Source organism: Protopterus annectens, chromosome 8.part0 (assembly GCF_019279795.1).
Source record: "Protopterus annectens isolate FY-2018-M chromosome 8.part0, PAN1.0, whole genome shotgun sequence".
NCBI lineage: Eukaryota > Metazoa > Chordata > Ceratodontiformes > Protopteridae > Protopterus > Protopterus annectens.
In genome coordinates this window covers 1,654,499,548-1,654,525,409 of record NC_056741.1, presented here as the reverse complement: position 1 = coordinate 1,654,525,409, position 25,862 = coordinate 1,654,499,548, and positions in this window count along the sequence as shown.

Genomic DNA, 25,862 nt, shown 5'->3' with positions numbered 1-25,862 from the left:
GAAGCACTCTGAATTCCAAGTAAGCCTTCTTCATAGCCACATAGCTCAGCTTTTGTAGCTGTATGTTATTAGAAGTTACCAGAGCTGGAAGATGCTTCATACTGTTATCACCAGATTCTATATCCTGCTGTTGTAGCATTGCAGAAGTACAAGTAGAACATCTTGAAATGTGTCACAAACATTGTTAAATTATCTTCACATGCCTTCTGTTGAATGTGACAGTACTGCCAAGAACAGAACAACAGATTGTGCAGATATACGGGATGAAGACTTTGCAGAATCCACAGGAGGACACATTCACACAGTTGTCCCTATGAGCTACAGTGGAGAAATTATTTTATAAATAACAATTCTCTCTTAAAATTAGTTTCTTATAGATAGTTCTTTCGCTGAGGATAAGGCAAACTATGACTTACAAAGTTAACTACTTTGACTCAATCCTACATTTGCTTCCACCAAAACACTTATATTTCATTTGCTTTTTTCAAAGTTCCGCTCTGTCAATATCATTTACCATGGCCAGAGATAAGTCTTTCTACTTTTATACAACAGCACTTTAGTTGCACAGATCCATCTGTAGTTTGCCTGTCTTCTTCTGAACTGCATTGACAGATTTTCACTCTTTATATAGCAGGCAGCAGCTGTGTCAGCTTCCTTTCATTTGAATTACTGCAAACAGGAGGGACAGGCTGTAAGGAAGCCACTGAGAAAAAGCCCTATGTTCCTATGGTGGAACACTAAGTACAAATTATTTACTCTACCAAAAATCCAAGTGTCATTGGTATATAGAGTTTAATAGTACTACTCCTTGACGTGTGACAACTAGAAGGAGACACTAACACAACAGGTGACAGGGTCTCCTCAGTATATCATACAGATCAGAGGGTCTCCTCAGTATATCATACAGGAGAGAGGGTCTCCTTAGTATACCATACAGGTGAGAGGGTCTCCTCAGTATATCATACAGGTGAGAGGGTCTCCTCAGAATATCATACAGGCTTAAGACTAATAGCTAACCTCTGTCTGTCACAATGGGTTCCCTTTCACTGCTAATGCTACTTAAGGCTTTCTTACCAATGATAAATTAACACTGAGAATGCCATCTTAGATGAAATCTACTCCAAAAAGCTGAAACAGAAAATACCATCAACTGGACAAAGGCACAAATCAGATTCAGAAAGCAGGGTGAGGAATGGAGGCAGTACCCCAACATACACACACACACACACACACACACACACACACACACACACACACACACACACACACACACACACACACACACACACACCTTCCAAAGCAGATCTGTATCCCCAAACCATTAACTATTTCATATAATCAATTAAATTATCAGATTTTGCAGACTGTGTAGGTGTTGGTATATTCTCTTATTTAATGCAGTGTTCATCTTACGTATATACAATGTGTTACATTGTGTACAGTATGCCAGGTAAACCACCCATTTAGAACCCCAATGAAACTTTCCACCCTTGGAATGTTTTGCAAATTTTGTCGTATAAATTGCCAGTTTAATTACATATAAAAACACAGTATTAAGAGCCTATTGGAAAATTGCCAATTAAATTGCCATCTTAACATTGAAAGGTCTTTCCCCATGACTAGACCTTGTGGCGGTTGCAATCAGTGTGCATACATCAACAGTAATTACACTGGCGATTTATATGACAAGATTGCAAAATATTCCAAGGGTGGAAAGTTTCATTGTGGTTCGGAACAGGTGGTTTATCTGGCACACTGTACACATTGTCATGCATTCTATATAGGCAAGACGAACAATACATTAAGTAAGAGAATATACTGACACCTATATAGTCTGCAAAATCTGATAACAAAAATGCCCTAGCACGTCATGCAACTCAATGTAGTGGTTTTAAAAAATTCCAGTTCCTAGTTCTGGAACAGGTTTGGTCTAATGTTTATTCGGTAGTTTGGAAAAACTTTTTACTGCATCAAGAGATGCTTTGGCAACTAAGGCTTGATGCCACAGCCTTCCCAGGGCTAAATGATGATATATCCATTACAAGTGAACTTAAAGAAGTGCATGCATTGTTTGATTGTGTTTAACACACTGTTTTTTCCACTTGTATTTCCATTTGTTTTTTTCCACTTGGTATATCGGTATTTTATATTTGCTGTGTATTACATTTGCAGCAAGGTTTTCTAGAGCTTGAATTACAACCTGGGCCTTTTAGAAATAGATTCAATTACTACTGCAGCACTTGAATGGGCAGAGACTTACAAGGGGGTATTTAAGCATTCTTAGTTTCTACACACACTGTTCTGACAATGGTTTTTTGGTTTTAAGATGAAAGCGCTTAACATAGTGTGTTTTGTTGTGTTTTTAATGGCTGTTTTATTTAAAGTCTCTATTGGATCTCGAGCTGATGCTGAATTTTTTCTTTGTATTAATTTGTTGGTTTATTTCAGTTCCATTTTCGTGTTTTTAGTTTGTTTTTTACAGAGATGTCGGCCTGTGATTCTCAAGAGCTTTTCAGCTGTTCTACTGACACACCCCCTTTTGAACAAATGGCTCTTACTATGCTTATACAGCAACTTACTCAACAAGTTTTGCAAGCCCTTATGAGTGGTAAATGCAGAGTTCCTGGTACTACTGAGAACATTCAGACTTTGACTGCTTCTGCTGGTCAGGATATAAATATGAACAATTAAAATGTACAGCAAAATTTTTCAACAGCCACTCAAGTAAAGAAGTGGCTGACTAATAGCAGCTTCAACAGTAATGGGCAACACAGCAGAGCTGGAGACAGCCAGTTTTTAACCTTAAAAGAGCAAATGGACACTTTACAGAAAGATTTGTTTAAATACAAATCTTTGCAATTTGACGCCTTTTAGATGAAAGCATATGCAGAGGACATATACTCCTCCGCTTATGGAAATTTCCCCAGGGAGTGGATTTGAACAGTCCTTTCCATCTGGAACTGCTGGAACTGTTTGATTGAATGGGTTTGGACTTATCCAGGTTAATTATCAAGGAGAATGAAAGGTGGAACAGCAAATTAAAAGAGTCTGTTCTTTCACTGGTGAACTCTGTTACTAATGATTTGTTGTTTTTTCAACATAAAGTTCTTTATAACCAGATTTTTTTCCAATATGCATAAAAAGAATCATGACTTCTAAGATGAAAAGAGACAAAAAACTGATTTGAGATGATTTGGGCTATCAAGACAAACAAGTGTACCCCCCCCCCCCGGCGGCCTTGTTTAACAATGACTTTCAGTCAGGATCATTTCACAATGAGCAGGATACTCTTATACAGGAAATAAATGATGCCCTGGATTGCACTGATGACGACCAACCTAGATGATCGGAATGGCTAGCCAACCGACAAAGTGGAAAAACATCCAACACCAGGGTTTTTGGAGGGGGAAATGACATGGGAACAAACAACAGAGGAACAATAATTAGAGGTAGAAAAGGTCTTAACAGGAAACATTGTGACCCCTTTAACATCAGGTACTGTAAACCTTATTTCATTTTATGGGTTCAATATATGCAATTTTACTGAGATCAATATAGAACCCGGGCATCATTTACTATTCTTAAAGGGGTTTAATTTTGTACCTTCATGGAGAGCTAATATCGAACAAACTTTATTAGACTTAAAGTTGTTTACTTGCAAACTGACTTTACACTGCCTAATGAATGACAATCCTGAAACATCAGTGCATATGAACTTTATTTAAAAGAAGTACAGTTAACCCATCTTTATTACCAGTGGTTCACATGTTTGAAAAAATATGCGAGAGGGACATTCGGTCTTTGTTGACTAAAACAATGCAATCATTGGTATTATAACCTTACAAGAGAGGACCAGAGGATTTTGTCCACTTTAAAACATGACAAGGATATTAGATGTATGCGACCAGATAAGGGGGGGGGTTCTGGTTATTATATATGAATTGGATTATAATGGTCGAATGTACAACTTACTGGGAGACAGTGACACCTATAGCTTAGCATCTTTAAACAAGATTAATATTGCATACAACAGCATTAAGGTGGCCCTGGATGAATAGCTACTTTATGATTACATCAGTCTGGATTTGTATGCATTCTTAACAGTCACCGACCCTATAATTCCCAGGATATTTGGCATCCCCCAAAATCCATTCCAATGTAGAAGACCCCCCTCTATGACCAATTGTGGCAGCCCAGGGCTCAGTGATGGAATCACTAGCAAAATTTGTGGATGCTAAATTTAAAAACTTATTTAGTCCATTCCCCCACATCATTCGAGACTCGTGGGACCTGCTTGACAAGGTCCATGGAGTAGAATTTGATGAGAACTATCTTTTTGTAACCTGTGATGTCAAAAACTTGTTTTCCATAATTCCCCATGAACTGGGATTGCAAAGGTTTGATGATATAATACAACAGTCTGGCAACCTCATGGAGGGCGAAACTTTACTTGTGCATGACTGAATGGAAATGGTGTTATCAAACAACTTTATTCATTTTTGTGGGAAATATTTCAAACAACTGACAGGGGTTGCCATGGGTACTGCATGCACCCCAACCTTTGCAAATTGAGTTTTGTTAAAATGGGAATTAGACATACTATTCCAAACTCCTCTTTTCAAGTTTTGTAAAGGTTACTACCATTACTTGGATGACTTACTCATCATATGGCATGGGAATGTACAAGAATTTACTACTTTCTTTGATTTTATGGAAAATAGCACCAGTTTTTTAAAATTCACCTATAAACTGAGCTGGAAAGAGATTAACTACCTCAATGTCAGTATATGTATACAGGAAACCAACTTTTTGCAATACATATTTATTTTCATATTTATTTTTTACCAGCTGCCATCTGTATCACCAACAAAGAAGGATAGTCAAGAGCCAATTTTCCAAAATTTCCAGATTGACATCTAATGATGAACATTGTCAAAAAGAGTTCACCTCATTATATGAGATGTTTCAGGCTAGGGGATACCCTACAGAGCTTCTCGAGACCATAAAAAGAGAAATTTGGTCTGAGAGAAATGGAAAATATGGCTCTATTCTTAAATATGGGCTACATTTTAACAACAAAGACACCCCTCCTGTTAATGTGAGATCCGATTTTTCCAACAATATGGTTATTCATTATTCACTTGATGTCAAGGACATTGAAAACATAGTTGGAAAATACTGGTCAGTTTTTCAATGTGATGACACTACCAAACAGCTTATTTCTCATAACCCTCAGAACCACAATGAAACTTTCCACCCTTGGAATGTTTAGCAATCTTGTCATATAAATTGCCAGTTTAATTACATATAAAAGGAAACACAATATTAAGAGCCTGTTGGAAAATTGCCAACTTAACATTGAAAGGTCTTTTCCCACAACTAGACCTTGTGGCAGATGCAATCAATGTGCATACATGAACAATGATTACACTGGCGATTTATATGGCAAGATTGCAAAACATTCCAAGGGTGGAAAGTTTCATTGTGATTCTGAACAGGTGGTTAACCTGGCAAACTGCACATCATGTCACAAATTCTATATAGGTAAGATGAACAATGCATTAAATAAGAGAACATACCAACACCTATATAGTCTGCAAAAATCTAATAAGAAAAGTGCTCTGGCAAGTCATGCAACTCAATGTAGTGGTTTTAAAAAATTTCAGTTCCCTAGTTCTGGAACAGGTTTGGTCTACTGTTTATTTGGGAAGACTGGAAAAACTTTTTACTACATTGACAGATGCTTTGGCAACTAAGGCTTGATGACACAGCCTTCCCAGGGCTAAATGACGATATATCCATTACAAGTGAACTTAAAAGAAGTGTATGCATTGCTTGATTGTGTTTAACACAATGTTTTTTCCACTTGTTTTTCCATTTTTTTTTCCCACTGTTTACATCAGTATTTTATATTTGCTGTGTATTACATTTGCAGCAAGGTTTTCTAGAGCTTGAATTACAACCTGGGTCTTTTAGAAATGAATTCAATTACTACTGCAACACTTCAGTGGGCGGAGCCTACAAGGGGGTATTTAAGCATTCTTAGTTTTTACACACACTGTTCTGATGATGTCTTTTTGGTTTTAAGATGAAAGCGCTTAACATAGTGTGTTTTGTTGTGTTTTTAATGGCTGTTTTATTAAAAGTATCTACTGGATCTCAAGCAGACACCGAATATAATTATATATATATATATATATATATATATATATATATATATATATATATATATATATATATATATGTATATATGGGTCTATGCTGCTTAATCAAACGTACTCTTACCAGAATCTCTTAATTGCCAAGACGACTTCATCGAAAGCTGTAATCCTCAAAGCTACGAATCATAGGGAAATGAACCACTTGGCCACCAGGGCAAAATAAGAAACAGACAAAAACTAAATCCACCCAAGGGGAGGCCTTCACCCCCACACCCCCCTAACTTAACATACCAACTCCGAGATTGCAATACACTGGGGAAAAGGGCAAAGTTCCCCCTGGTGGCCTAGTGGTTCATTTCCCTATGAAAAAGTCCATTGATTCATAGCTTCAGTGATTACAGCGTTCAATGAAGTTGTCTTGGGTATTAGAGATTCAGGTAAGTGAAAATTTGATTAAAAAGGTAGACCCATATATATATATATATATATATATATATATATATATATATATATATATATATATATGTGTGTGTGTGTGTGTGTGTGCGTGTATATAAAATATTTATTTATCATTTATCTATACATTATACATTTATATATATATATATATATATATATATATATATATACTTACATACATGAGGAATGGGAATTTGCTCTTGCTCTGCTGTTGTAATATTTCAGAATATAATTAATGGGGGGGGTTGTAGCTCAGCAGCTCTGTTAATTGAAGTGCCCAGAATATAGTGCTTCAGGTCTCATGACACAGCTACAAAGCTGACGATTGACATTATGCTCATGGTTGTATTAGATACACTTATGCTTATCCTTGTGTTCACACAAGGTATTTGTTAAGATCAAAACCCCAAAACCACACTTTCATAAACTGGAAAACTGAAATTGCAGTTGTGTAAGATGAACTTACCATAACAGTAGATGTTCTAATGATCACTACAGCAGTTGCCTTAACTAAATGGATTATATCCGAACAAGGATATAGCAGCCGGCCAGCTTCCAAAGCTTCTGGGCATCATCCATGTGCCCAAACTGTCAAGTAGCTCAAGTTGAACTAACTGAAAAACAAGTTTGGGGGCAAAGCCGTTCTGAGCTTTCCTGCCACCAGAGAGATGGAGGTTCAACCCTGAAAGGGCAATGCTAGGAACAACAAAAAAATAAATGTCTACACCATGGCATAAAAAAAAAAAAACCCACCAAAAACAATGAGGTTGGAAGAAGTGAGTGGCTACTGCAGCAATGAGCATTAAAACATCTGCTGTTATAGTAAGTTCAACTTACACAACTGTACTATGTTCATCATATTGATCAATGGTTCAGTAACCTTAGCTATATGGGTAAATTACCATAGCTAACTATATTTGGGAGATGTAAGGGAAGGCTTCAGGAGTCCCTGGAAAATGGTTCTAGCAAAGCTTGATCTAGACCTTGAAAGGAATCAAGCTTATAGTACTTTGTAAAAGTATGGACAGAGGACCAAGTAGTAGCTTTTAGAATACTTTTAGAACCCAACCCTTTCCAATAAGCTATTGGTGAAGCCAAGGCCCTGGTAGTGTGGGTCTTGACCCTGCCTTCAGTATATTTGTCATGGTGAGTATAACAAAAGGTAGTAGCCTTAGACAACCATTTGAAAATAGTCTGTTTTGACACAGGTTGTCCTGTCTTCTTACATTTACAAGAAATTAAATATTGATCTGAAGATATGAAAGATTTAATTCTGCCAACATAGTACCTGAGTTGTCTGTGGACATCCAATATATGGAGTATCCTTTCTCCCTCATTTTAGGTTCAGGAAATTAAACAGGAGATGGATAGTTTGGCTTAATGTAAGATAAGTCAGATATCACTTTAGGCATGGAAAATAATTAGTTCTCAAAGAAACTCTTTCCCTGTGGAAAATGAGGTTGGGCTGACTCACTGTAAGGGCTTGCAGAGGTCAGAGCAATTGGAAAAACTGTTATCCATGCTAAGAACCTCAAGTCAGCCAGATTAGCTGGTTCAAATGGAACAGGTGCTTGCTGCTCTGGCAGAAGAGTAAGATCCCAAAGAGGGGCCACCAGTTTACTTGGAGGCCTCTTATGCAAACCTCCTTTCAAGATCATTTTGACAAAAGACTGTCTTGAGTGAGGAGGAGGATCCATGCATGGCATGCTGAAATGGCCAATAAGTGACTCTTGAAGGATGAATAAGAAAGGCCTTAGGATAGTGACTCACTCAGATATTGTAAAACCATAGAACAACTAGCCCTGAATAGGTGGTGGTTATGTTGCTGACATCAACTAGGAAACCTTTTCCATTTGCTAATATATACTTTTCTAGTAGCAGCCTTTCTTGTCTCCATTAATTCACTCTACATGTCCTCAGGAAACAGGTGCTGAAAAGGAATTAAGCCCCCTATTGTCCAGGCAGATATTTGAAGATGATTGATGTCAGAGTGTATGAAACACCTCTGTTCTTGGGTGAGTAGATTTATTCTGTCAGGAAGCTTGTGGTAATTGTCCTTGGCCATTTCTTAAATAATAGAGAACCACATTTGTCTAGGCCTGAAGGGAGTCACTACAATGATCTTGGGGGATTTCCTCTGAATCTTTAGAAGTACCCTGGATATTAATGGAAAGGATGTAAATACAAAGGGACCATTCCTGTCTGAAGCAAGGGAGAACATCTGTCTTCCAGGACTTTTTGCATGGAGTCCTGTAACAGAATTTTGCCAGTTGATTGTTCAGACAGGAGGCAAAGAGGTCTACTTGAGGAACTCCTAACAGATGGATCAAATCCTGGAAGACCCCAAGATCTAGTTTCCATTTGTGAGGGTCTGCCATGGGCAGCTTGTCTGACACACAATTTTGCTCTGACAGAAAGTAGGATGCTTCTAGAGTGAAATTGTGTTGTGAGGCTATATTCCAAGTTAACGTAGCTAGTCTGTAAAGGGGACATGACCTGGTTCCCCTTGCTTGATGATGTACCCCATGACTGTGATATTGTCTGTAACCACTTGAAGAGGTCCAGGGCACCAAAGATGGATCAGATAACTGAGTGCCCTGATCAGGGCAAACATCTACTTGATATTTATGTGCTTGCATTGGTCCTTGGTGTCTTGCATCCCTCACACTTTTATCCCTCCTGAAACTGCTACCCAAACAAAGTCTGAAGTGACTTTGGTGACTGAATGCTTTGGAACAAGGAGAGAGAAGGGGAGACCTGGATTTAAAGATACCTGCTGTCTCCATTAAAAGATTTTTCTTATGACAAACTCCAGTACTGGGATCTAAAAAGGTAAATATTGTTGATGCTGGACCCAATCAGATTTCAGATACCACTGTATCTTTCTCACACAAAGTCTTTCCAGGGGTATCATGAGAATCATATATGCCATGAGACCCCAAATCCTGAGGTATACCCTCACTGTGATTAAAGTCTGATTAAAAAAACCTTAGGAATAGATCTAAAGAAAGATCTATTGTTTTCCTGTAGAAGAAACGCTATTTTAACTGAGGTGTCTAGTTGGCATCCCAGGAAAACAATCCTGTGTGAGGGTGTCAAGAAAGACTTTTGAATGTTCTTTTGGAATCCCAGCTGGTGCAAGAGATTTCTCACACAAGAAGGAGATTCCTGACATTTTGAAAAAGACTTGGCAAAGATAAGCAATAAGATAAATATGAAAAAAATATGAATACCCTATGTCTGCAATGAGCTATAATTGGAGCTAGACACTTTATGAAAACTCTTGTTTCAGCTGATAGTACAGTGGCTAAGGTAGAGAACCGAAAACTTGATCCAGACACCACACATAACCTTAAGAAACGTGATGTCGGATGAATAGGGATGTTATGATAAGCATCTTTTAAGTCTATTATTACCAGGAAACATGAAAGAGGAAGAAGAGGCTGTGAAGTGATTTTGAATTTGGGCACTATTACAAACAGGTTTAGGAAAGAAAGATCCAGATCTATTCTACAAGCATTTTCTTTCTTTGGCACTAGGGACATCATCTATGAATAAAACCCCTTCACCTTCTGGGAAGGAGGAACTGGTTCTATTACTCTTTGCGACAGCATGTGATGAAGAACAGGTGGAAACAAAAGGGTCTGATCTATAGGATGAGGACTGACCCCCCCCCCCCCCGGAAAGGAATAATTTCCTCTCACTGCCATCTGTAACCCTGATGAATGATTTTCAGAACCTGTTTGTCTGAAACAATTGGTTGCCAAAATAAAAATGGAGATTCAGACTTTCTTAGGGAAAAGGGTCCAGGGTGGATGGGGGGTCACAAGGTCTCTAGAATAGTCATTCAGACATGTTGGGCTGCCCTTAGTTTTGGGAGGTTTGAGACTTCTTTTTGGAATCTCCTTGCCACTTCTTCTTAAGCATCTGTTGCCAAAACTGGATGAGGAGAGAGAAAATCCCTTGGATAATTTGGAAAAGGAGGGTTGAAAAATCTTACAGATTCCCTGGATCAGCTTGCTCCTTTCATCACACTTTCTGATAACCTCTGCAGCAGAGGGGCTAAATACTATGTCTCTATCCAAGAGAGAATTTGAAATCTCATTTTAGCATCATCTGGGAGGTTCTGAGACTACAGCCAAACAAACCTTCTTAAAATAGTACCAGCGACCATAACCCTGGTCTTCATACACACACTAAAAGCAATGAGTAGTAACCTGTGCTAAATTATTTAAGGCAGATTTTCTTCAAAGAAGAAACTGTACGTTCCACATACTTTCCCAATATGGCAGAACAAGCTTTAACATATGAGCCTGACAATTTAAAATTCTGAAAATCAGAGTTGCAAAAGTATACACTTTTCCTTATACCTGTCAGTAATTTTCTCATCATCATTAGAAAAAGAGTATGATTGGAATTAACTAAATGCTTAGCAGTAGAGAAGTCAACTAAGGCTATAGCTGCTGTGTCAAGCTTGGGAATAGTGTATAAAAATTATACATCGTAGCTGCCTTTTTAGGGACAGCTTTCTGACTATCAGGAAAATTGCAGGCAGTAAGACACACATCCTCTAAAGCAGACAGGGAAGGAGGAATGAATGTAGTTTGTAGAAAATCCTTCTTTAACAATGCAATAGTAACTTTCTGAGGGACTAAATCTTCAGTGTCCTCTGACTGAAAACACTGAGGCATTCTAGCAATAGTCTCAGAGGAAGAGAAATCCACACAGGTGGAATCAGAAACTGAGGTCTCCTCTGAGTCTAAATCAGAAATCTGAGGAGAAAACACTGAATTTGTCCCTGCATCTTCCTGTTCAGATTCAGAATCCTGATCTCTTTAGGAAAAGAGGAATCCATCTTTCATTTACTGGAAAATACTTTACATGAAGGATCAATAGCCTGAATTAAACTCTGATACAGTCGCTGTAAACTACTCATATCTAAAGAAATTTGAGAAGGAGTTGATACATGCTTGGTTTTCTGTTACTTTTTGACAAGAAAAATGGGCCCAACCATGTTACTGTTAGCAGGCGTTGATTCCCCATTGATGGGTACAACATTCTGAAATAACAGGGGAACCTTCCCTGTTTTCTATTCCAGGACTGACAAAAGTGGCTCTCCCTTGCCCATTAGGGCACACCAACAGCCATACTGGATATAGCTAACCAATGGTCCAATGTGGCTGTAGGTGCTACACCAGAGGGATCTGTGATAAAATATGAATGGTCTGAGGTACAACAAATGGCCACAGCCAAGTCACCAACCCTTGGCTGAGGCAAATTGCTAATCTGCTGTGGTGGCAAAGGCTGCTTGCTTAAATTTTGCTTTTTGTGACTTGTAGAAGGATCAACCATAGGACTGGCAATCTATTCAATAGTCAAGCCTAAAATGGTGCCTCTTTCCCAGGTAGGACAACCAGCAAATGCTGCTAAAACTACCAGTCCACAAATCTTACTTTTTTGACAAAAAGTATTTCCAAACCCTATTGCAGCCCCACAACTGAAAAAATAAACACAATTTCTCCACAGAAAATATGCTTTCAGTTAGTTTACACTACTTGTAAACTAACAGAAAAAACAGTGCTTTGTTTAAAAGTATGTTACAGTCCCGAGACAATCCGTTAAAACACAACACTCCTAGTTTTAAAATAACTTTCCCGAAGAAGAAAGTAATAAAACATCAGTAAATATAAGAAAATGGAATTTTCTTTCCCCGAAACAGAACTTATCTGCCCAGCAAAGGAAAGCCCAAGCTGACTATCGATATTCAAAAGCTTTAGAGGAGGGTAGTCTTTGGCAGCAGGAAATCTCTGAAGAGCTTTGCACCCAAACTTGTGTTTTTGTCAGCTCAGCTCGAGTTGCTTGACAGTCTGGATGCACAGAAGGTGCCCTGAAGCTTTGGTAGCTGGCCAGCTCTTATATCCTTGGCAGGATATAACCCATATAGCGAAGGCTACTGCAACAGTGAGGAATATGAAGAACATCAAACCCACACCACAGCCAGGCAGTATGTCAGTGCTTTCATCTGTTTATTACAAGACTTTAAGAGCAAGAAATGATGTAACATAAAAAAATTAAAAAAAAGCCATGCCCATAAATCCAATATCACACAAAAACAATTACAGCAGTAACAACACAATACACTATACTACAATATTTATTATTTTGATTACCATGTAGGTTGTCTGGTCTGCCCACCTTTTTCAGCCACAAGCCAAGCTGATAAAGCAAACATGGTCAGAAACAAGAATGTAAACTGTAGATGAACAATATATAAACAGAAAAAAATGGCATGCAGAAGATAAAAAGTATTTTAACAGAAGGTACGCTATATATAGAAAGATAACCAGAATAAACTATATCCCTAAATGTGAACAAGTACCTTTTCATTCCTTATACCTCCTTACTCTCCTGTCTTCACTTACTTCCTTATTTCTATCAAATTCTCTTCCCTGACTTTATATACCATAAACCTTTTTTTCTCACACTTCATATTGCAATTCCTGTTTGTATTATACTAACTTACCTTTAATTTCTGTACAAACTATCGAAAATTTCTATAAATATTAAATTATTGTCATATAACTTGTACTGATTCTTAACCAATGTTTTTATATTATCACTAATTTGTTATAATTATTTAAACTGCAGATGTTTTGGTTTTATTTTTGAAGATTATAAAATTATTTGGGAGAATTCAGTAAAGCCTACACAGAGCAATTCTCTCCATGTAGGCATAGTGGCATGGTTCCAGCATGGAACATTGCCACCGAGAGATCCAGTAGAGAGGTCAGAGGAGCATGCATGAGTGTGCGGACACGGTAATGTCTATGGAATGCAAAGTACCTCATAAGCTAGTGAAATTCATGCAAATGAGGTTGATTTGTGATACAATAAGCAGAAAGGCACCCATGTAGGTGCCGTGGTTGTGCAATAAATGTACGTGGATAGGAACCATGTACCAGAATGTAAATTTTAAACAGAGGATGTAAAAGCCCCCAAAAAGGGTGGATATGGCGCTGTAGGCATGCAAGTGGCCAAAACTATGGCCAGTGAGTCCAGAAAGCAATGCAAATCATTAAAAAATATTAAATTTCTTTAATACATATATTACCTTTGCGTGGTGCATAGCGCCACACAAACATGCTGTAATGGCAAAAAAATAAAAAATAAATAAATAAAAAATGTAAAAAATGGAAATTAGACATTTGCAAAAATATTGCATCATAGTGCCCAGCATGCAGAGTCTTACAATGGCAGTTGTCAGTGGTTGCTAAGGAGGCAGGCCCTAGAGTAGTGAAGCATCCAGGGTATATGCAATTAGGTGCATGTAAATGAGCTAGGATTATTAAATAGCAAAAAGGGCCACAGTGTCCACAGGTACAGCCCATGGTAGGGCTAGAACCATATAGGTAGTAGTAGACAAGGTAGCTCACATCAAAAGGGTGTGTGTCATTCTATGTTTAAGCAGATTGGAGCTTAGCAGCGCCTGTTTGTGCTCAGCTAAGCACAGCTAAGCGGGGGGGGGGGTGTCTGATGCTGCTAAGCTCTGCTTAGCCCCGCAGCACATGTTTTAGCTGGTTAATGTGTACCAGGGAGGGTCCATACTGCTGAGTACTATTTACACTAGTACAGCGGGTTTGCACGGCATGCCTCAGTGCTTAGCAGTGAAAGAAATTACAAATAAATAAATAAAAGGAAATAGCTTGGGAAAGCCAATTAGGTATAAATGACTGATAAGCCCTGTTCCATTGACACTGGCCCATTCAAACACCTCAGTGATAACGCTGTCAGGTGGAATGCATCATAGTGAGCCAATCACACAGGCTACATCTGCAGTGTACCAGTATAAAGTATGCATACATCCTTCAATCTGATTTTTCCCACATACTCTGCACCATTGTGGGCTTCCTCTTGGGATCCAAAGGGGCTTTATAGGGAGAACAGAGTACACACTTGGGAATTTTAACTGACAAAATGATAGCGGCTGCTGCTGCTCTGCTACGTCTGTATGTGCTAGGTCATTGATGATGCTGCTGCCGACAATAGGCCCAGAAGAGTGTTCAGACCCAGGGTAACCTACCAGGGACTACATGAGCTGGAGATTGTAGAGCACTACAGGGTGGACAGGAACATACTACAAGAACTCACTGAGCTCTGCTGGCCTCAGCTCAGATCCAGAGCAACAGAGGGGGACCCATCCCAGTGGAAACAAAGGTATGTGTAGCCTTTAAGAATACTAACTACAGATATTTTTCAAAGACCTACTGGGGACACGATGGGGGTCTCACAGGCATCCATATCCAGGGTACTTCACCAGTTCCTGGATGTCGTGCAAACACATGCCAGTGAGCACATTTATTTACCTCGCACCCATGAGGAGAGGGCCTTCAATATGCATCTCTTCCACCATGTAGCACACTAGGCCACTCATGTGCACGTCAAAGCACCACCCAGTGAGGAGAGTAGCATCTGCGTCAACCGCTAGGGATATCACTTAATCAACTGCCAAGTCGTGTGCAATGCCCAGGGCATTATCATGAATGTGTGTGCTGGCAGCCCTGGCAGTTATCATGACTCCCACATCTGGCACGCATCACAGCTGTACCAGGCATTTGCCAGGGGGGACATCCCGTATGGCCATCTACTGGGGGATGCTGGCTACACACTGGAACCATGGATGATGACACGCATCAGAAATGCACGCACACCTACTGAAGAACACCATAATGAGGCACATGAAAAAACTAGGAACATCATAGAGCATGTGTTTAGGCTGCTCAAGTCACTGTTCTGCTGCCTCGACATATCTGGTGGCACCCTGCAATACTCTCCAGCCACATGAACACACATGTTCACAGTATGTGCCATGCTACACAATATGATTCTGTGGAAACAGCTGCAGCAGGAACATCATAGGACAGGGACACACATCCCCCCCACACCAGTGCCAAGGTCCCCACAGCCACAGAAGGACTTGGCAGATGAAGCCCCTGAGCCTGTTCCTGTAGGCAGACATAGGTGTGCCCAGTACGCCCTGGCCTTGGCAAAGATGCAACACATAGCATATGTACTGACAACCTAGGGATCTAGGCACTGAAACCTCACTCTGACTCACATACATAGTAAAAAGGATGCCAGCCACACCACACAACCTGTACCTTACCATGCTTAGGCTGTGTACTGCATGCATTTGACAGAGTCAGCCCTGAAGCACTGTTCTTTCAACTGCTGCAGGCACAAGGTAAGTCACTCTTCTGTACAACAAATGGATGGGATAGTATATTGTGGTAGCATATGTATGGACCTGCTGCACATATGCAAGGGTATGGACTGGGCTACCGGGATAGCCATAGACAACTGAAAGCTATGTGGGACAACATGAACCCTCTGCCCAATACTGGCCACCCCATAATATGTAGTAGGCCCCAGGCCAGCAAAATCCACTGCACTATATGAGGGTATTACAAACACTGGGGTCACAGGACTGATGCTTGACTGTCAATGCTAGAGTCCCCTATCCCCAACATGCCCAATGTTCCTATACAACTGCATTAACAGTATGTTTGCCAGGTAATACCAACAGATCACACAATCCCTGGGCTGTCCCAATCAACCTGTTGACATGTACCAGTTCCCCAATATGCAGGGTTAATGTGCTATGTATGTCTGTCTTTGATAATGTCAGGATGTAAACTTCACTATCTGGTGGCTATTGTGGCTTAGTGTGCTAAGTACATTACATTGTTGATGGGGTACATGGTTTGAGACTGGCTGCACCTGCTCTTTTGCATGTCAGCCACAACTATGGTAGGAGTTCTACAGAATGTCCATTTGTCAGTATTTGTTTCTGCAAGAAAGCTAGACAAATCCAGAGACAATGGAGGGACAGGGGGGCACAGATGTGGACAGTACACAGCTCTGAGTAACCTAGACGATGGCTAGTAGAACAGCAGGTTGTAACAAGTCAGTGTAGCACCAGGATATAAAGGCTGTCACATAACTGTGTCAGTGCTTACAAGTCAGTGGGCACCATCCATTGTCTGGCAAACTATTGGCAAATCAGTAAAGGTTGCTGTGAGAAAATAATGACAGACAGTTCAGATGCAGACTTCACACCCATCAGAAAATGCATGCTAATACAAAACCATTCTACCAACTGTCTAGGTTTGCAAGAGCGATATTAAAATATTGTCCACATGTTCAGCCTGTGTCCCACTGTTATATATGACCCTGTCCAGATTTTTGGCTGTAAGACTTTGAGAGGTATGGGCAACATATAGCCTTATAATAACAGTACAACCAAAACCATCTGAGGACCAGGGCAGATGTATGGGGCACAATGCTGGACAGCCTGCAAAACAGGAACAGTCAGAGGTGTGAAGTCTGTAACCATGTGTGTGGCATTACATCTCTTACCCCAGTCACAGCATACCTACAACTACAAAGAGCAGCAACAGTGGACAAAACCAGGAACTGGAGCAGGGCAGGACAAAGGCTCACATATAAGGGGAAGGAGGAACTACTGCCCAGACAAATGTAGAAAGTGGAGACTAGAACAGTTTGCACAGTAGCATGGGTTCCCTGGAGTGTATGGAGTCGGTAACCAAAATGTCTGTCAGCGGTTCCTCACATCAATCTATAATGATCTGCCACTGACATACCAAGCAATCACAGTGCTATGTAAAATGTACCAGACATATTATGCAAACCTCTGTTCAGTCCAATACACTCTGAAAACACTCTATTATGGGTCAGATAGTATGGACAGCACACAGCCAGGAAATCCCTCAGGCATTATATCAGGGAGGTGCTGGACTGTTTCATCAGGTTCAGCACACAATTGGCTGTAGCACACAAAATTCTGGACTGGAGTACAGGTAGGTCTGGCCTGGAGCCCCATTGTAAATATTGATGGTCATACTGGGCATGCTCCTACACTAATTTCAGCCTATGTCTGAACCCACATCTGACTATAGAATTGTGATGCCCATATAACTCTGTGCATACAGACAGCTTTGTATACCTTAACTGTCTCTCCCTATCCACATCAGACATGACTACCCTTATCTATCCATATGTAGCACATATAAGATATATGTGGATCTGTTGGATTTAATATAGATACATATAAAGGCAGACAGAAGGAGAGAGATAGACCCAGAAAGGCATAGAGTGATGTAGTGCTGCAGCCAGTCATACACCAACTACAACCAGTTGCTCATGCAAATACTACAGTGAGCTCTAGTGTGTAATTGTAGGTAGGTAGGGGTTCTCATCTCACATCAGCCACCTTGTGTGTGTTTGTGTATATATTCCACATACAGCAGAATACACATGCCCAACAGGCCTATGTCTGTGCAATGGTCCCTCATTTTATGGCCCTGTGACTACTGTCATCCACAACAGTGGCCTCCCTGTCAGCAGCTACTGATGTCATCTACCCCAACAGCAGTGGCAGACACTATCCAAATGCATAAGCTCCATGGCTCATGCAATAACTACGTAGCATTATAGTGTAAACAGCTCAATAGGTAGTGGTTGTAATTCCAGCAACAGCAACTTAGTAAGTGTGTGTGCATGTGTGTAAGTATATCCCCTTGCTGCTGTGTTTATTTCTTGCCTATGTGTGTGCAGTGCCAATACATTTTAAAGCCTGTGCCTACCTGTGAAACCCTGCATTGGCCTACTTTACAGGGCCTGCTAATGTCCTCCACCTTTGATGCACAGTTACACACTCTTCAGCCACATAAGCTCTGTGCACATGTGATAGGTACATAGCACTATAGTCTTTACAGCGAGATAGGTAGTGGTTCCAATCTCAACAATGGCAGCTCAGTGAGTGTGTGAAAGTATATCACCCTGTAGCTGTGTGTATGTCTTGCCTATGTATGTGCAATGCCAATACATTTTAAGGCCTGTTCCACCCTGTTAATCCCCCCATTGGATTACTTTGCAGGGCCTGCAGGTGTCCTCCACCTTAGATACACAGTTAGACACACTCCAGGTACATAAGGTCTGTGGCGCATGCAATAAGTGCGTAGCACTACAGAACATACAACTAGATAGGTTGTGGTCTAATCTCAGAACTGGCAACTGTGTGTGTGTGTGTGTGTGTGTGTGTGTGTGTGTGTGTGTGTGTGTGTGTGTGTGTGTGTGTGTGTGTGCGTGTGCGTGAAGAGTATCCCCTGTAGCAGTGTGGCTGCCTTGTGTGTGATGGTTGCATCATTTTCAGGGCCTGTTAATCCCCCCATTGTATTACTTTACAGGACTTGCTGGTGTCATCCACCTTAGATCCACAGTTAGACACTTTCCAGGTACATAAGCTCTGTGGCACATGCAATAATTATGTAGCACTATAGTACATGCAACTAGATAGTTAGGGGTTCTAATTTCAAAACTGGCAATTCTGTGAGTCTATTTGTGTGTGTGTGTGTGTGTGTGTGTGTGTGTGTGTGTGTGTGTGTGTGTGTGTGTGTGTGTGTGTGTGTGTGTGTGTGTGTATGCATATCCCATTGCAGCAGTGTGGCTGTAGTTAAGGGCCTGTGCAAACCTGTTAAGCCCCCCCCCCAAGTGGCAACCATTACAGCACCTGCAGATGTCATCCACCTGCATAGTAGTGTCCAACACTGCAAAAATATATAAACTCTGTGGCGCATGCAATATGTATGTAGCACTACAGTATGTACAACTAGACAGGTAGGAGTTCTACTCTCAACAAGGGCAGTTTATGTGTGTGTGTGTGTGTGTGTGTGTGTGTGTGTGTGTGTGTGTGTGTGTGTGTGTGTGTGTGTGTATATCCCCTTGCAGCACTGTGACTGTGTTAAGCCCAACACCTGTCCCACCATGCAAGTTGCAGTCCATGTTTAGCTAGATGTGTCCTGTGAAAACAACCAAAACAATACATAGGTCCCAAGAGTGTAGGACAAGAAACATTTTCTACATGTGTGTAATAGTTGCATAAACCAGTCATTTTACATCAGAAACACCTGAATGTTCTGAGACATAGCATAACCTAGGGAAATGCTTCAAAAATATAATGTCATATTGGCAGACCAAGAGAAGTCCTGTCCTTTGCACTTGCTGTGAGTATGGTTTGTCCTGTCAACTGTCATGATACTACAAGACGTGTCTGACATTGGGCATTCATTAAGCTGAAAATCCTGCTCTGTGTTGCCTATGTGTGTGCTATATGTATACGTGTCAAGGCCTTGTGGGTAGCCAGTGCCCCTACATAACCCAACATATGTCTAAGCATGAATGCTAACTGCCGTCACCCACATACGGAGGTACTGACTAAGGCTGTGGTGACTGTAAGTTGAATGCTGTCTGTCAGTGACCCAATAAAAGATGTAAACACACTGCAACATGGTCTTGCATCAGGTGCTTAGGTCCTGGCCTCAAGCTAAATGTAGAAAACAGTACCATCATACCATATGGCAAGGACACAGCCCCACTGTTTGCTAAATCATTAGCAAGCCCATAAACACAAAACCTGTGTTGAGAGACCTGGGTACTCAGTTTGATAACAATGTTGTATTCAACCATCATGTAGTGGCAGTGGTCAGAAAGGCCTTGTATGTGGTGCAACTCATAGGTAAAGGGAGTGCATCCAGAAAAAAAGGTGGACATTACCTCTGTATAGTCCTCATTATTTAGTACAATGGCCCATTTGATATGTACCTATCCAGACATCTGGCTAAACTGGAAAGGCCATGGTAATACCCACAAAGGTAATCCATGGCCTCCAACACCTGTCCCATCCAAACAGCCTCTAACAGGTAGTGCCTCACTTGGTATTAGACAGGTTGTCCAGAGGTGGGCTATAACATGCCTACAACCCAATGTTGGACCTTGCCCTTCAACAGCTGCCCCATATATGTGAGTCTACTTCCCTGCGCATTATCAGCACAACAGGCCTGAATCTGATAGGTGGCATCAACAAAACCTGATGGACAGACAGATTTGTCTCCCAGAGGCTGCCCTGTCTCAGGATTGTGCTTTCCATACTTATCAAACAGACCCTCATCAAATGCAACAGTGATGATTGGATGGGATACCACAAATTTGTCCCAGGGTTCCCACCTGTGTCCCTCAATGACAGGGGCAACAGGTGCTAATAGATAATTCTGTTTGGTATAAACTAATGGTTAGGCTTGTTAGGGACCCAGGGCCATTACTGTAGTAACCTTTTATGATTCTATGAACTTATGATTCTACTGAATTCACAGGTGACATGTATCAAAAGTGGCATGCTGTGTCAAGGGGTATGCATGCAAGATTATGCTGTCTACCCCCATTGTCTCTGACACACTATTATACACATACACACCTAGCTAACCATGCACATGTACAGTCATATCTTGGTGATGTCACATTCCTGCATTGCCACCATGCCGTCCTGAGCCACTTTATTGGCAGAAGTACCCACAGAGTAGACACCCAGACACCCAGAACAGAAACAGAAAATGCCTGGGAGACAATGGTCAGTCAGCAATACTAACATCAAAGCACCATCATGAAACAAAGGTACATACACTGTGATGTGTACCCATGACACATACCAGCAGACACCACCTTACAGGGCATAACACTACTGCACTACTAACTGTCTGTAACTGTATTATAGTCACCCTGTGCATCAGACACATATTAGCATGTCCCTGCATCGACCGAATGGATGACAGGTATGTAGCACAGGTATCATCACATGCACAGGGAGTGGTGTGGGATTACCAGAGGCCTAAGCTGTGCCACACAGTGGACATAGTGTGTGTGTGTGTGTGTGTGTGTGTGTGTGTGTGTGTGTGTGTGTGTGTGTGTGTGTGTGTGTGTTTCTGAAGGGGTGCTAGTCAGCTGGGCCATGGAGAGGAGTTGTGTGTGTCTGGTGGTGATCTGCATGTGACAGTGATGTGTGAGTGTGTGTGTGTACACAGTCAAGGTATGTGCTAGCCCTACACAAGGGTATGTTGGGGAGCTGTGAGATGTATATGGCAGAATGTACAGTTCATTGTCTCTGGACACAAACACGTGAACTGGTCCCACCAGGAGTGCCACTGGCACTACCATGGCCGGGGTCAGATGTGATACTAGTTGCTGATGGTGACTGGTATCTACTGGGTCAGTGTACCTTGTGGGACTGCCCAGGACCATGTGCACATGACCTGCTACATTGTGGCATATACAGCACCCCCCCCTTCGGTATTGCTGTTGGTAATGCCACTATGGGACTGTGACTGTGCATTGCCATGTGGGCTCTCAGCTGCTGTTGTTGCTGACTTACATACACTTGTCCGACACACTACTCCCACCACATTTCCAACATGGACATTGCATGGTTAAGGAGTGGCAATGTCTCACCCCACTGTCTATCAACTACATTAGCGAAATGATGTAGGACATCACTAATATCATGGATGGAGTCATGGATGCCAGGCAGTGATGCACCCATGCTGCTGAACAGCCATCTGGTGTTGCATTTAGAACATGCCTGTGCTTTCAGGATGGACCAAAACATGCATCGGGAGACATGTGCTGTGACAAATCTGACACATGCTGGATGGTCAGCCATTCTCCTTTGAGCACCCTTGTCAATCTGCCTGTCTGGGAACTCACCAGCTCCTTGGCAATGGCTACTGTCCACAGTCATAGATGCCATAGTCACCATACTCTCCTGTTCGATGCCACCACCCTCATACTGTCCAATATCTGTGGCCACAGGGAACTAGGTGTGTGTGGGCATACACACTGTGTGTGGGGACCTTGGGAGAGGAAGTGGGATTTCAGCACATGGCACAGATTCATCCCCCATGAGACAAACCAAAAAACAAACTGATAATCCACAAAATCAGACTGATAACTGTAAGCCAAGGAACTTGTAAATAAAATACAAATTTATTCTTATCAAATGAAGCACTTTTCGTTGGCACAAATGTGTCAACTTCTTCAGATTCAAAACAGTTTTGTGAAATACACACACCACTTAAAACAACTTACTCTTGTCATGTGATCAGCATCAGCTGGTGCTACTGTTCTAGAGCCTGCTCATATTTAAAGTGATATTACATATAAAAAGCAGTAATAAAACACATTGTGCACGCTGGTACAACGTTCAACAGATTGATAAAACCTAATCTAAGCTAAGCAGATTAACTACGCTTAGCAGTCAGTATCGACTGCTTAATAATAAAGAATAAATCAATTAGTGTTACAGTTAAACAAGTTAAACTTATGGCACTCCTGGTTGAATAACAATCCTAAGAAGTCAGAAAATGTCAACCAACAACTCAGACAGGATTGGTTCTATGCTGTCAGTTAACTCAATTTTACAATACAAGTAAAAGTGTTAAAAATGCATTAATAACTAATACGTTTATACAAATTGTACTTAAAAAATGCTAACAAGCGACTATCTCAAGAAGTCAGAAATTGACCATTGGTCAAGGCCATTTTTTTAGAGTACAAATATTTAAGGTTTATAAGAGGTTTGATGTTTATAAAAAACTATTAAGGGCTTGCCTACAAAAATACTTCTAGTTATAAATCGCCAAAGTACTAAATAAACATAATCAAAAACACATTGTTGTAAGTTACAAAGTTCCTGCTTCATCTATTTAGACTTTTTAACTTTAAGAGGCAAGCAATATTGCAGGCATCATTCAGGCCAGGACTTAGAAATGCATTTAGTCTCACCTGCCATAACAGCTCACATTCTTCGAGCATCAAGTTAAATGGTCCACCTCTCACATCAAAGCTCACATGGTCTATAACTTTGAAAAGAAACTTGTGGTTACTGTGTTCAATAAGGTGTCTTGCTAATGGATTATCATCTTTTTTTCTTTTCTATAGCATATGTGTGCTCGTATACTCTTATCTTTTAGCTTACATTCGGTTTTACCGATGTAGAAGGCTGAGCATGCTTGGCACCTAGCCACATAAACCACAAGCTTAGAGTCACAGTTGTATTTAGACCTCAACTTGAAAGTCCTACCATTAACAACACAACTCTCCCCTATCTCAATGTGTCTGCACGTTCTGCAGTTACCGCATGTAGTCATTCCTACTTGCCTTGACAGGGGTCCCATACTCTTTCTTTCGAGCAAAGTTTTCAGGTTTGCTCCTTTCCTAAAGACAAGGTTTGGCGCTTGTCCAAGTTTAATGGTCAAAGATCTATCAAGTAAGATTAATTCCCAATTTTTGTTCAAGATAAATCTGACCATTTGACTGTCATTACTGAAAGTAGTTATGAAACTAGCTTGAAATTCTTTAGTTGTCTCCCCAGTTGTTACTTCTGCTGTCAATGCACGGTTACTAATAGTGCTGCCCTCTATCAAGTTCGTTACCTCAACATTTATTGTGTTTGCAAAATTACTGTTAAGTAAAGGTTTAACTACACCTAACTGTCTCTTAAGTCTCACTTCTGTTACCAAAGATTGTATCAGCTGTAAGGGGTAGCCTCGTTGTATAAACATATTGCTTAACAATAGACACTTGTCATTAAAATCTGAGTCTAAAGTAGTCATCCTGGCTGCTCTAATAAGTTGTCCTTTCACTATTGAGCGCTTCTGGTGATAAGGATGATTACTAGTAAAATGCAAAAATGAGTTAGAGTATGTTTCCTTTCTGTGTATTCTAGATACGTATCTCTCATTTATAATGAGCAGGATTCACGAAGCCTCCGTGTAAGAGTTACAAGGCTTACACGGATGCTGCAGTTAAACGGTGTGACGTCAGCATGTCATGCATATGCCATTATCACACCTAAGGCTAACACGGTCCATGTAAGACAGTAGGGGGCGTGTCCGTAGGGCGAGCCCTGCAAATGGACACGCCCCCAGAGGAGTAAAAGTCCCGAAAGTAAACGCCCACGACAGAGTCTGTGTAAATGTGAATAAACACAACACAACACATGCCCCCACAGACTATGAACATAAAATGTATAAATGAACATCTTATATTTTTTTTTATAAGTTGTAAAGATGTTTGCCCGTGAGTGCGCTCGTTTGCACAGGCGTGCCTGGCGCTTAGCCACAGTTAGCAGTCAATGGAAAAGCATATAAGAACTAAATATGCAAAGCAAGCCAAGAAGCAATAGCGTAGCAGTAGAGATGTTGGCTGAAGAGCAGGCAGTCATGGTTCGAGCCCCCACAACATCAATTTTTATTTTTAGTGAAATAAGCACGAAACAATTCCCTGACATATATGTACATATATAAAATTATATTTTATGTAAAATGTAATGAAATGGGCCATGTATTTTGAAGAAATGTGAGATAATAAAAAAAAATGTCAGATGTGCCTATAGCTGAGCTACAGTGTAACAAGTTGAGGATATCTGCCTGTAGGTGAGCAGTGTTTTAACAGGTGTAAAATGAGTGCCCGTAGGTGAGCAGTGGTTTAATAGGTGTAAAATGAGTGCCCGGGGTTGAGCAGCGTTTTAACACGCTGAAACTGTGTGCCTGTAGCTGAGTTGAGAGTAATATGCGTGCTGACAGCCAAACCACCCGTAAACCAGCGTGATCCGTTTGCGCGGAGCTGCGCACCGCACCAACAAGCTAACTGACAGGCAACGTTGAGCAAGCTGTATCAAAACTGCCTTTACACACACACCTCCTAGCCTGTGTAGACAGTCATAAAATATAAAAAGCAATGGCCAGGTTCGAACCCAGGATACCATGCACCATAGTCAAAGTACTGAACCACTAAGCCATGACAGTTGCACTTAGAAATGCAGTAATAGCATATATATAGGAATGAATAGAAAGAGGAGCATGACAAAGCAGGTTTTGTGAAGCTGATACAATTCCAAAATGGCCAATCACAGATAGGTGCGGGAAAAACAGCATATATAAGCCCCATAGGCGGGAATACACAGCATAACCGATTGTGGAACCGACTTGCAGCCAGGATGTCAGGTGTAGGAGAGGGTAGTTGCTTCCGAGCACAGAGGTGGGGCATTGAGGAGTCCAAATATATGGTTTGGCTCCTCGTCCATAATCATGAGGCCCAACTCATGCAGGGTCAGGTCCTGTGGGGAGCATATAGGGCTGAGGCGTGGGACCGGTTGGCACATGATCTCACCAGTGCCACAGGAATACCAAGGACTGGTGAGCAGGTCCATCACCACCATGCAGACCTGAAGAGACGGAAGCAGGACCAACTGAACCATTGGATCCAGGAGGCCCGGCAAATGCCCAACGCCCCACTACTGAGTAAGTTACATGTAATTATGTATGTAAGAAATTA